The following is a 12144-nucleotide window of genomic DNA, read 5'->3' on the forward strand; positions in this document are numbered from 1 at the left end:
CCCCCCAAATCATCGGTGAACGAAACTGCGGCAGCTACAACCACTGTACGACGAGTACGCGGTTATTACAGCTTACAATGATGCTGATGATGATGGTGATGATGATGATGGTTCAACGGGTCGGGGTTATGTTGAATAAAACTCGCATTAAATAACTTATTGGCTTTTACGGCCTTCTTGCCGAGGATAGCTAAAGATACGGAGAAAACGTATTACTGTTCCCTAATTAAATTTTGGACGGACTCTGAAGCTGACCGATTTCCGTTTAACTGGCATGGTTTAATACAATTAGAGGTTCCAACAAAATCTATTTTGTTGCCATTGTGAAGAGCGTTGTGACTTTTCAGTGCAGATTTCTTGCAGTAAACAATTCAATCGATCCTGTCTACGATCAGGTTAATCGCATGATGATCAGCCAGCCATTCGTAAATGTTCAAACATAACTGGCTAGTCGCGGCTAGCCGAGACACCTTGAAGTGTCGTGAGGTGCACACTGCTCATGAGTCCGAATGAGGATTAAACAACTGTGCAATGCTTCCTGGCTTTAGTAGCTGAGATTTACGGGACAAAATCTCCCTAGTGAAAATACGGCTGGTTGTTTTCCAGCTAAGTGGCACATGGGAAGTGCATTTCACGAAGGTCATGACAGGTGGTCGGCCCTCTAAATCGTCGTGTCTTGTGTTGTGAGAAGAAACTTACTCTGACAACAATGAAAACAGAGATGCTATGGGATCTCAAGAATATACTCTTGTATTGGAAAGTGTATATACATCTGCAGAATCTCAGCTAGTTTTTGCATACGAATCAACCAATGGTTTGGCTGAGGGACCGTACCCAGCACATGGCGTAAATAACGAAACAAGTATCAAGTGAATCTGATAAAATAATAAGCTGAGGCGACTGATATCGCTTGAAGCGTTTTACCTTTGTAATTTTTTGTGCCTACCTGAAGTTTACACTGTTATTTGGGCTTAAGAAATACAGCATTCCTGTCAAAGACGCAACGATAATTTTATGAAAGTTCATCACATTTCCCTCCTTATTTTAGTGTCACTTAGAGACGAAACGAATAACCCTGCCCTCCAAACATTCCCCTGCTTACTTTGTAGAATTTCAAATCAAACCCAAAGCACCAGTATCGGCTAAATAGTTGCGTTATATTTTCACTACAGCACACCGCGCGGTCTTTAGATCGACTACGTGTCAATGCAATTAGTTGACCTTTTTCCGATGCTCTTGATAAATCTTGATAAATCAGTATGTGTAAAACATACAATCAATTCAGAACCATCGAAAACCATGGGAAACCTCTCGGACGTAAATGCTTTACACCTTTATTGAAGTGCTGCGCCCTGATAGAAAAATACTCTCCAAATACAGGCTTTAGAGAGTCGCACAGAGTGGCCATCTACAGAGAAGTTACAGTTCAAAAGTTTAAAGAGCGAGACTTCGTCCACTTGCTATGACAATTTGCGTCTGTGAAGAGATGACACCCTATTTCAGTTTTTACCAACGTCTATTTCGGTCCAACGAAGTCTGGTGGAGTAGAATACGATCAGTTCGAGATTTAGTACAGCTTATATTGAAGTAGACGTAGATGTGTTGAGAACGGATAACTATAACCAAAGTTTCTGCCTTGCATAATCAACATCATCGACAGGATGACATCATTGTTCAACACCGATGCTTCACTGCCGTACAACCATTTGAAAGCCTTATTGTAAAGAAGAGAGTAAAGGTGGACGGGGAAGGGACTTGCTGCTAGCTTACCACAATCATTCCCAGGTGCCTACACCTCCAGACATTCACTCAGGCGATCTGGATAGAAACTGACAACAAGAACGCCACTGACATCGGTTGGCAGCCATATCTTGTAGTGTCTCCATTCAGACACAGTGAGGATCACGCGGTCCCCATCCTGGAATGCGAGTAGCTCCGACAGCACCCAAGCGTTTCGTGATATCCTTCATACTCCTCTGCCATGTCAAGGGATTTGTTTCTTTAAGCTTGTACGCTTATCCCTTTCCTTTGCATGAAGTCATCAATGCCGCTGATTCATGGATGTCTACTCGTCTGAATACTTGCCAGTAGGTTATACGGTGACTTCCAAAGTATGAACCTAGGAGTGGTTGAACAGATTCTTTCTCGTACTGCATGTGCCTCTCGCTCCCTATAATTTTTGAGATTCAGTGTGTTAGGGTGACCGCAGTTCCTGAAGCAAAGCACCAAACAGTGGACATTTTGGGTGAACAGTGAATCGGTTTAGCAAAAATGATTTAGTATAAGCTGTCATCGCAAACTAAAAATGGTGACTACCGAGAGAAAATGATATTTGCTTCCGCAAGCAAACACAAGCAACAAAGTCCTTTTGGACCACTGTAATTCTCAGTGGAGATTTCTCCCTGTAAGGCAAGCTTCGCTCTATCTATATCTGTATCTACGACTGAGGTAGAAGCCAGCAACACATCATCATAACAGGGGAGCAGAACGTTTGTCGTCGAAAGAATTCATTATAAGATCATTAGTCGTAGTCGTAACCGAGGTTAACTCATCGATCTCCCAGTGATTAACACTCTTTTTGCCGTTATGTTATTATTTAGAATAAACCAGTCTGTTTAATGTCTCAAACGATTGGCCGCAAATCCCGTGAGCAGTGAGTAAACTGACGGAGACTGACGAATGTCATGCAGGATTAACCTGTTATCAGTCACAGGGAGTCAGACAAAATACCGACCCTTCTGCGGCAGTAAAACACATCCAGTGGTACAGTTATAGAACGAAGTGATTGAAATGAAGCGTAAAGTACCATCACTGTGAACCGCTTTGTCTACCAAGAGATGCTTTTGTCCTGGGCACAACTCAGTATTCCCCGAAGGCATTTCCTTGACCGGGGCAAGGTAGCGTGATGAGAGGTTCCCCGTCCCATGAACCGCTGATTTCAATATGGAAGTTGCCAGTATCTTGGACGAGAAGTCAACCCTCATTGATGGGCAGTGGGTGCATAGCGACTTTCCGGTGAGAACTTTATGTCCCACACTCACTCAAACCAAAGTATTTTTTTATATTTTTTATTTCCCTCAACAAAATCCTAAATAAATGACATTCGTTGGTGATCTTGGGCCATACACCATAGAGTTTGAGCGTTTGAGGGGTCATGTTTTCAAAAATAAACGCAAGACGGTGATACATTTTCATTTTTATATTCTTGAAGTTAAAAAGTGTCTTTTTTGTGCTCTAGGTAAACAAAACACAACATTGGCCGCTCAACATGTCGAAAAGTGTACGACCGGGGTGCTTTTAATGGAATCTAATTAGGACAAATTTAGTGATTTTATTTTGACGAATTTCGGGGGTGCTCTTTGAATTTCTAGTTTTGAAGAACAGCTGTAAAAACGAGAGTTATCCAGCTTGCGTAAAAATATATTGTGAGGCTGGCGGTTTGATGGACAGCAGTATTTCAGTAGTATGTTGATCAATTTCTGGCAGAACTGCGATATCTCGAATATCGTGCCAACTGAATCATGAGGTGGCCTGTGTGCAGCACATTCAGTTGTAGAAAATCATAAGCGAGAGATCCAATTGAGTCTCCCGCGAAAACCAAAGTTATTTGCAAATGTGTGTATTCCTCGAAAACAGTCCAATTTGGGTTCAAGTAGATCATAAGGTTCACGGAAACTCGGGGACTGCGCCCACCCGGTGAACCTCAAGAAGGGCAAAACCGGTCGTGAGCTGTCGAAGAGTTTTCAGCAACCTTTTGTGTAGTTTCCTTTATGAACGGAATCTCATTATAAGTGAGGTTGGTCTTGCAGGACTTCAAAATATCATTCTAGTCGACATTACCTGATATAAGCTTTCAGGAGACTCCCTCCTTTGGAGTGAAATGGTACACAGAAGTGATGAAATTCAGCGAGTAACGCTGTAGATGGCAAGTTCTAAGAAAAAGACGGCGTTTGGAAATATGTAAAATATTTGCATGCTAAGCCAAGTGCAAAAATTCAAGAGTTGCTTAGTAGTCACTGATGCAAAGTACTATTCTGTAGACTACTATTCTGTTCCAAACATTACGAGATCACCAGCTGTACGGTGCATTGATAATAGTTGGAAGGATTTTCACTCTAGTGTGCCTGACGGTTGAGCAAGAAACAGGTGCAGATTTTGTCCGGTTCTTTCAATCAAATCACTGACATTCTGGACTCTGGCTGGGTATTGTGTTACCCACCAAGTCCGCTGATAAAATGTATGTTTATTCTTCAAAAATATAAACAATCTTTGCCCACTCAATGCACTTTGGTGTTTATGTAGACTGTGGGGGAAAATACTACAACTGTGTCATATAAGGTCTGGGGACGAACGCAATTTTGCCGGCGGATACTGGCGACTACGCGTTCTCAGACGTTTGTCAGGTGTTTTTATTCCAATTTCGTTCTTCACGACGCCCTTGCTTAGATAAGCTCACAAAATTGGGTCAAAAGTCCACCGTTTCATCGGTCTGCATTTTTCTTAGATGGAAAGAATTTGGTCTATCGATTCTGATCAGCAGCTTAGTAATGAGCGATTAAGGGGTCTATTGAACCACAGATTGAGACTAACTTGTAGATGTTTATTCGTTTAGTTGGATGAACAAACGCGTGGTATAACTATGCTATATCATTATTACTTCCGATAAATAGATGACATTTCTTGAGTCAGGATAAGGTCTAGCTTATAGATGAATCCGATGAGATGTAGTTTTATTAAGGGATTTTGGGCCACGCCATTTTTCAAGTAGACTTTACTCAGGCTGATCAGGCATATTTTGTTTTCCAATATGCACGCGTACTACTGCTGTGATACAAGCCGTGAAAAAATAAGCAAGCCTTCTAATTAGTGCCAACATAGAACTTTCTTCAGAGGTACAATAAAGGCCTTCATCAGCTCCGCACCATCGACTTCTCGTCAACCTGGGCATGAGAGTTTTGTATCAAAGTCAAAAAGCACCGAACACCATCTATTTCACGATAAGGTAAGCCGATGACTATTTACGATTGGATGGAACCAGGGAAATATCATAGTAATTGTGTGGTCAGTTTTATTGGCTTTGTCATTTAAATAGCGTCTGTATCTTTTTCGATGTGTTCAATAGATTGGTAAGTAGCCACAAATGTGTCGGCAACCGGTAGCATAAGTTGTGACTCTCCTCTTAGTTTGTTTGTAAGTAATCTCAAGGAACTTTAAGCCAAGACATAGTTAATTAGCCGTTATCAAGAACTCCAGGTTTTAGTGGCAGCTTATATAAATATAGTGGGTCTTTATGACTACAGTGTACTTTCCTCAATGGATGAATAACGGCTAAAATATATCAACTAAAAAGCTCTGTTTATTAATGTGTCTTTTCTATCCTCACTGTTGAAAAACAGCAGGGTTTGTCACGGATAGTGCTGAAAATTTCCGGAACAGTGTTCTGCCTTTCGAAGATCTGTAAATTAACTTAATACGGTTATCATTATTAGGATAGATTCCCGTTTGTATGCAAATAATGTACTGCTCAGTAGTATCTGCACAGCAGATAGAAATATGTTGGAGGCAACGACCACTTTTAAAATCAATAGAATGCTTCTCGGAAAAATAAATTTACTAACACATCTTGGCCATAACTTACACAATACCGTGTTCCCCTCCGGCCAAATCTCTGTGCCTCCCAGAGACACACTATCCTGAGTGCTATAATCTATTGATTTACTGGATTCTGATGAAAAGAAAAAACTAATGCATATCCAAGTTATCTTTCAAAATGAAAAATTATGTTAATTACGTTGAACTGGTAATATGTTTTAACATTTTCTTGCCAGTCTCACGGTTCACAGCAGTTAATGATTCTTGCGTTGGGCAACTGAGTATGTCCAATTCCGCGCGACAAATTTCGTGTAACATAAACGCCACCAAGTACAATATTTGCATACATTTTGACCCTGCTTTCTTTAACTGTGTACATTTCTTTTTCAAAGTTATCCTGGGTATCTTCGTTGTCCACGGTGTTCATTTGGATGAGGACGCACGAATCGATTGATGCCAGGGAGCTGTTAATGTAGTCTGCTCACTTTTGTGCCTTTCCGTTATGAGGAAATATGCTTTTCGTTTCGCCAAGCTTTTCCAATCAATAAATTCGCATGAAGAGTGCTAATCAAATCGCGTTAGGTCACGAGAATGGAAAGCACAATCCAGAAGTATTCAGCAACCTTATGAGTAGTACATTACAAATATTGAGACACCTTTTTGAATACTAATCAGATCTCAGCCGAATCGCTCGTTTGTAATCTTCTTCATTAATTGAATGTGCGGCACGAAGACCGTCTTAAGGCGCTGTTTATTTTCTTTCCGGAGTGTTACTCACAAGTCTGTCAAAGATTTTTCAACAACCTAATGATCTGTGTTCCGTCACGTGAACATATGTGCTGATTGATTTTTATCACTTGGTCGTACTACTCTGCGCTTGTACTTTATAAACCCTGATTGCCAGCTTCCACTGCGTGGTGCAGAATTTGCCCAACTGACCAGATTGCTACAACGGTACTGAATGGCATGTACAGTTACCAAAGGCTTAACTATCACACTCAATCTCAGATATTCTAGCCAGCTCTCCGAAAGACCATGTGCCCTTGTTTCTTATTATGTGTAGGCGGGTAATCTTCTAGCCACATCCTTTTTGAAGGTCAACCTACTTATCGCACTAGTACCACTGGACTATTTTATTTCTTTCTGTAGACACCCACCCTTTACTGTTTTCTTCCTTCAAGTATATTCTTATATTTACAACCTGCTTTGTTCCCTAACTGCCACTTTATTTCACTGTAGCATTTTACCTGTCAAATCTATTTTCCGATCCTCTCTTTTAAGTAGCCATGTAAACTGCGTGAATTGTGTTGCAGAGTTCAACATGTTTGTGAGAGAAACTGCCTAATAGACTATTTAGCTATCACACGACGTATTTGTATCATGGCAAAAAACAAATGTTTCACCTTCAGGCCGTAAACATTTACCGTCCTTAGCGAATATACACTCATTTGCAAACTAATTTGGCTTTTTGAGAGACTCACCTGGAACCCCGCTGAATCTCTCGTCTGTGATGTCCTCAGGCAGTTTGGTTTTAAGGTTGACGGAAACCCGGGGACTGCGCCTACCTGACGAGCCCCAAAAAGGGCGAAACCGGTCGTGGGCTGTCGATGGATTTTCAGCAACCTTATGAGTAGTACATTACAAAGATTTGCTTTACCGTTTTCTTTATAAGATTACTCTATAAGTCATCGAACCAAATGCTGTAGAGAGTGATGGACTAATAGGTAGATGTGTTCAAACTCAATAGGGGTTTCTCAGAATTTGAAACACATGGTGTAGGGGCTACAAAATGAAGGTCTTGTATGAGGGAACATGGTGAAAATATATTCATTCAGGTGTACAGAGACGACAGACTTGGCAAACGGATAGACGGCAAATATGTCAGCACCCACGTGAAGATCGACAACCAGCCCAAGGGCTTTCCTCAGCTTGTTGGCATATGTTTGTGTGAAACTGGTTTTCCTAGCATCGAAAAACTCGACTTGATGTCATCAGTCACATCAGTTTGCTGCAGACAGACACTCAAATACACACCTCCCAGGCATAACAACACTTATCAACTTTAAATTTGATAATTCTTACTTAAGAACAAATTTCACACGAGGAGGCAATCAGCAACTAACGTAGTGAGAGTCTGCTCCGATCTCAATCGTGAACTCGTAAAAGCAACAAACTATGCTTCCTCTAAAAAAGTGAAATTTTATCCCAGAATGTGCCACTTTTCTATAGTTTACTTGGATCATAGAGTTATCTGAGTAGCCTAAGATTGAGACATCGATCCGGCCGGTAAAAAATACTGTTTTTGCAAACCACCTTTTTTGATTAGATAACGTCTTAGACTTGCCTGGAACATTTGAAACTCCGTAATTGCATCATCTACATTGGTGTTTTCAAGTACTTTGATCAGGATAATTCAGTAATTCACAAATAGAGATAGATGGACGTCTTCACTTATAAACCAACTAATAGTTTGCAGCAAGCATCTCGAGTTCATTACTTCGGAGTTTGGGGCCTTCATCGGCTGTCTTTTGTGTCGCTCATCTCTGACAAGACTCAACGACCCTGGATGTATCGCCATTTTGACCTCAAAATATGTTACCATGGTCAATCCGACAAAACCCGTGCATCCAGAACAGTAATCCAAATAAGAACAAAAAACCTTACGACTTACCGCATACCGGTCAAGTGTTCAACCACCATGACAGTGAAACTGAAGTGTAGAAAAATCGCCAACAGTGTTTACTCCTCCAGCAAGCTTCAGAATTATGCACCTGTGACAAGGTCTTGTATAAACTATCCGGAACCCGTTTGCACAACAAATCAGTCAGGTTTTGAGCGAAAATTCCTGTAGTGCGCGACAGGGATAAGAAAACTGAGCATTTCAACGACTGCCCTCTATGCTGAGCTAAATGACATTTTGATTCACGAAGGTAGTTGAAATGGACCAATCAGGTCGTCTGACGGAGATCAACGTCTCATGCTAGCCAATCGCTTTCAAAATAAGCAGTAGTGGTCACGTGACCAAAGTTGCATTGCTTTGGCGAGAAGCGAAAATTGTTGTTGAATATGCAAATGTTTTCATGATGCCCTCAGGAGCAAAAAGAGGATGATAATTTAGTGACTGGAAAGGAATTCGGGCAAACGGAAGGAACTGTGCTCCCCGCTTATTTATTGCACTTGACCACGAAAACGATGATAACAAGAAAGATTGATAGATTTGCGATAATTCTGATCTGAAATATCACCAGCGAAGTTAGGAAGGATTATAAATTGTCAAAAGTTGTTAATCCAATGAGCTTTGGTTCTGTTTGTTAAGCGTTCAACTCGTTAAACCAGAATTTAACTTCCGTACGTTATGACCATCATCCGTCACATGCATTACTCTAGATTAAAGAGAGGCTCTTCTGCTGGGTTAATTGTGCGGCTGGATTACCAAAGGGACTAACCCTCAGAAAAGACTACTTTACTGACTCCTTGAAGCATACTGTATCAAGGAAGTTTCTTGTGCAGGCGATTACGTCTGTTCGATTATTCCAGCTGCCCTCAGCAGGTAGGGATGGGTCAAAATAACCGGTAGACATTCAATCTCCTTAGACGAGCTTAACTGAATATCGCAGACGTTGACGCATAAAGTATTCTCATAAAATGATTTAAAAATGCTTTTCCTAGAAGAACCATTTTGTTCGAATAAACAATTACCGCTGCTTAAGATAGGAATATTTCCAAATTTCGTTTGCAGGCGCAGGTTGATCACAGATTCATGAAACTTGTTGAAACACAAGGTTAGAAATGTGTGCATCAAAACCTTTGCTTTAGTGACAGTTTAGTCAAAACTTTAAATAAATGCATAGATAACGAGTACTGTTTGGTAAAATCCACCCGTTTTCCTCTTCCTGCTTACCAAGAAAAATACGTTTTTCGTTTTCTGCTGCGCTTTTTTGAAAATTTTTAGGAACGACGATGTTTCATCCGCAAGTTGAAGCACAACCTAGGCATGAGCTGAAGAATCTGCGAGTTACACGTCTCGCCTGATGCAGTAAAACTCGACGGTGGGCGAATCATTCGACAATTGCCGGGTAACAAACGAAATTGAACTGCCAGTCACTGGGGTAATGTGGCCCTCTGAAAGGTTCACATGGGTATGAGGTGGTTAACTGACTTGCGTTCATTTGAACTGAGCTTCTCCGAAGTCATCCATGGCCTTGAAAACATTCACTTTGTTCTTCTCTTCCTATCTTTAGTAAGCTAAATTTTTGGAACTTAGCGACCGCCAAATTAAAACATTATACTTGTTTTGAGTAGTTTCACTCCTATTGATTGATTCAGTCTTGTTTTTGTTCACTTTTTCCGCTTCGCACACACATACCGCCCGTCAGTGTTTGCGGTCGCAGACTAGTAAAACATGAGACTAAGTAAGCTCTGGTTACTGAGCAAATTTGTGACCATGTTTCCTACTCAGGACGCAACACGGCAAGAGTAGACTGATTAGCAGTTGGCGACACTGTTCGGTCAGTCACTGATATCTCCTGTGTTCACACGTTTTTTTAGTTGTAACGTGACACGTTATTGACCTGACTGTTCTTTCCGTGTTACATTCCGTGTGCAGGAAATAATGGCTGTTTTTCCAAACACCCAGAATTTAGCCTTGAAGAGGTCTACATAAAGCTCCAAGTGCCACGATGCTTATCCGCCGCTCACTACCGAATTTCCAACCACCTGCCGATGAATTACGATTTTAAATCTCCCTGGAGATTTGTAAGGTACACAATTCTTTTAATTCGTAACAGAAAAAAAGACAATGAATTGCTTCTCGACTTTTCGTATACACTAGTCCCATTTGCAGGACAAAAGCTCACCTCAGGCTTTTTTAAATATATTCTTAGGCTATCAAAAGAGTAGCAGCAGCTGAGAAAGAGGGACTTTCGTGAAACTTCGAGAGCCTTCTTAGGAGCCATCTCTTGAGGGGTCAGGGACCAAAAGACCGCACAATGCGAATCCCACGATTGACACATGAATGTCTGATACGCTTTATACTGTTAGTCAACCCCACGCTACTGAAAGGTTTTGTCATCAACTACTGGGGTCGAATCTCCCTGATTATTCATGAGACCTGCATAGGGGATGACACAGCTCTTCGACTCAAACTGATTTTGCTTAAAGTTAAGAAATTCCGACTCTCATCTTGCTGAATACCAAAAATCAGTCTCACTATTATCCATGATGTTGTTTTGATCAGCGTGTGGACAATGCGTGAGAGTTTCAAATCTTCTGCCTTCTTAGTTTGTTGTCCAAGCAATGTAACAATTACCGTAACACTATTTGCAAGGTCAAAGAAAAGTACTAAACAGTCCACTGATGGCTTTTGCCCTTTTTACAGCTAATCAAATAGGTCCGGTTCCTAATTTTTACACGCATTTACAAGCACGTTGTTGTTAGCAAAGAGATTCAAATGTATTTCGGCACCATCAAAACCTAGATGAAAAATTTGGCGTGATGAATAGATGAGTGATTATCTGCAAGCGCACCCAATCTTTCGTTCATTTATTAAGTAAGCTTGATAGAAATCGGAGCCTACCCGAACGACCTCAAATACAGCAAACTCAGTGTTCAAATGGCCTCCGATATTTTGTTTATCGTTCCAACAAAAAATGAAACAGACTGCGCAAAGCTAATTTCGTTGAATAATATTACAAATGACAGTTTTCGGTGAAATCCAGCTTGGTTTCCCTCAAACAGCCATTTGGTTGGCAATTGAGTGCCTTTCTACAGTTAACATTATTCAATTTTTTCCAAACAGCTACCAACTCATATTTTGACGGCACGGAATTTTGTTTTTCCATATAAAGCGTGACTTTCAACCCTTTCGGGGAGTATACCAATATTAGCATATAAGTATCATTAATGACACAAACAACTAGTGCATTGAATCTGGTATAGGAAATCGTTTATCCAAGAAAATTAAGTTTTTTTATTGTACTTTCATCCCAATCTATTACACACGATAAAAAACAGTGATGTGAGTCTTCGCCTGCCCAAAACTGTGGTCGCTGGAACAGAGTGAATTTCGAAAGCGATCTGAACGCCGAAATTTCTGCACATTTATAAAACGTTCCAAGCTGATCAGCACTGTATAGTGTAGCGCCTCTCTCGTATCATTCTGGGAGTTCTTGTTTACCACAGCAGATGTTATCTGGTCCCAAATCTGACATCTTTTCAAATGTTGTTTTTTTGTGATTCAGTGCGGGTTTTCTAGTAAGTGTGTATTGCGGACGTAATTTGTAAGTAGTGTGAACATCTAGGATGTTCAGGTTGAAACAACATGGAATGCGGCCATAACGAAGTTGCTTTCAACAGAGGTTGTTACTCGCGCGTGGGGGCATATACAATGGAATCAACGTAATTTGTATGCCCTCTTGGAAATGTGTTGAAAAAACACTCTTCCTTTTTGGTGAGTGTGAATGGCAGTCGCTCAAAGCTTCCAGCTTATTTGGCCAGTTTTATACAGTTTGTAGGTTTTGATACTCTGTAAAAAGGAATCAATATTTTTGAGTT

At 40.8% G+C, this 12144-nt stretch overlaps 1 protein-coding gene across 1 annotated transcript in view; it reads right to left on the reverse strand.

The window, feature by feature from the left end:
• The window catches only part of T265_11369 (hypothetical protein), a gene marked incomplete at both ends in the record, with an annotated part of 93489 nt that extends 85085 nt beyond the window's left edge, over positions 1 to 8404 (reverse strand). Inside the window, one exon of the mRNA XM_009178006.1 lies at positions 8264 to 8404. The remainder of the gene's footprint in view (positions 1 to 8263) is intronic.
• Between the last annotated feature and the right edge of the window lie 3740 nt (positions 8405 to 12144).

This window comes from Opisthorchis viverrini, assembly GCF_000715545.1.
Source record: "Opisthorchis viverrini unplaced genomic scaffold opera_v5_490, whole genome shotgun sequence".
NCBI lineage: Eukaryota > Metazoa > Platyhelminthes > Trematoda > Opisthorchiida > Opisthorchiidae > Opisthorchis > Opisthorchis viverrini.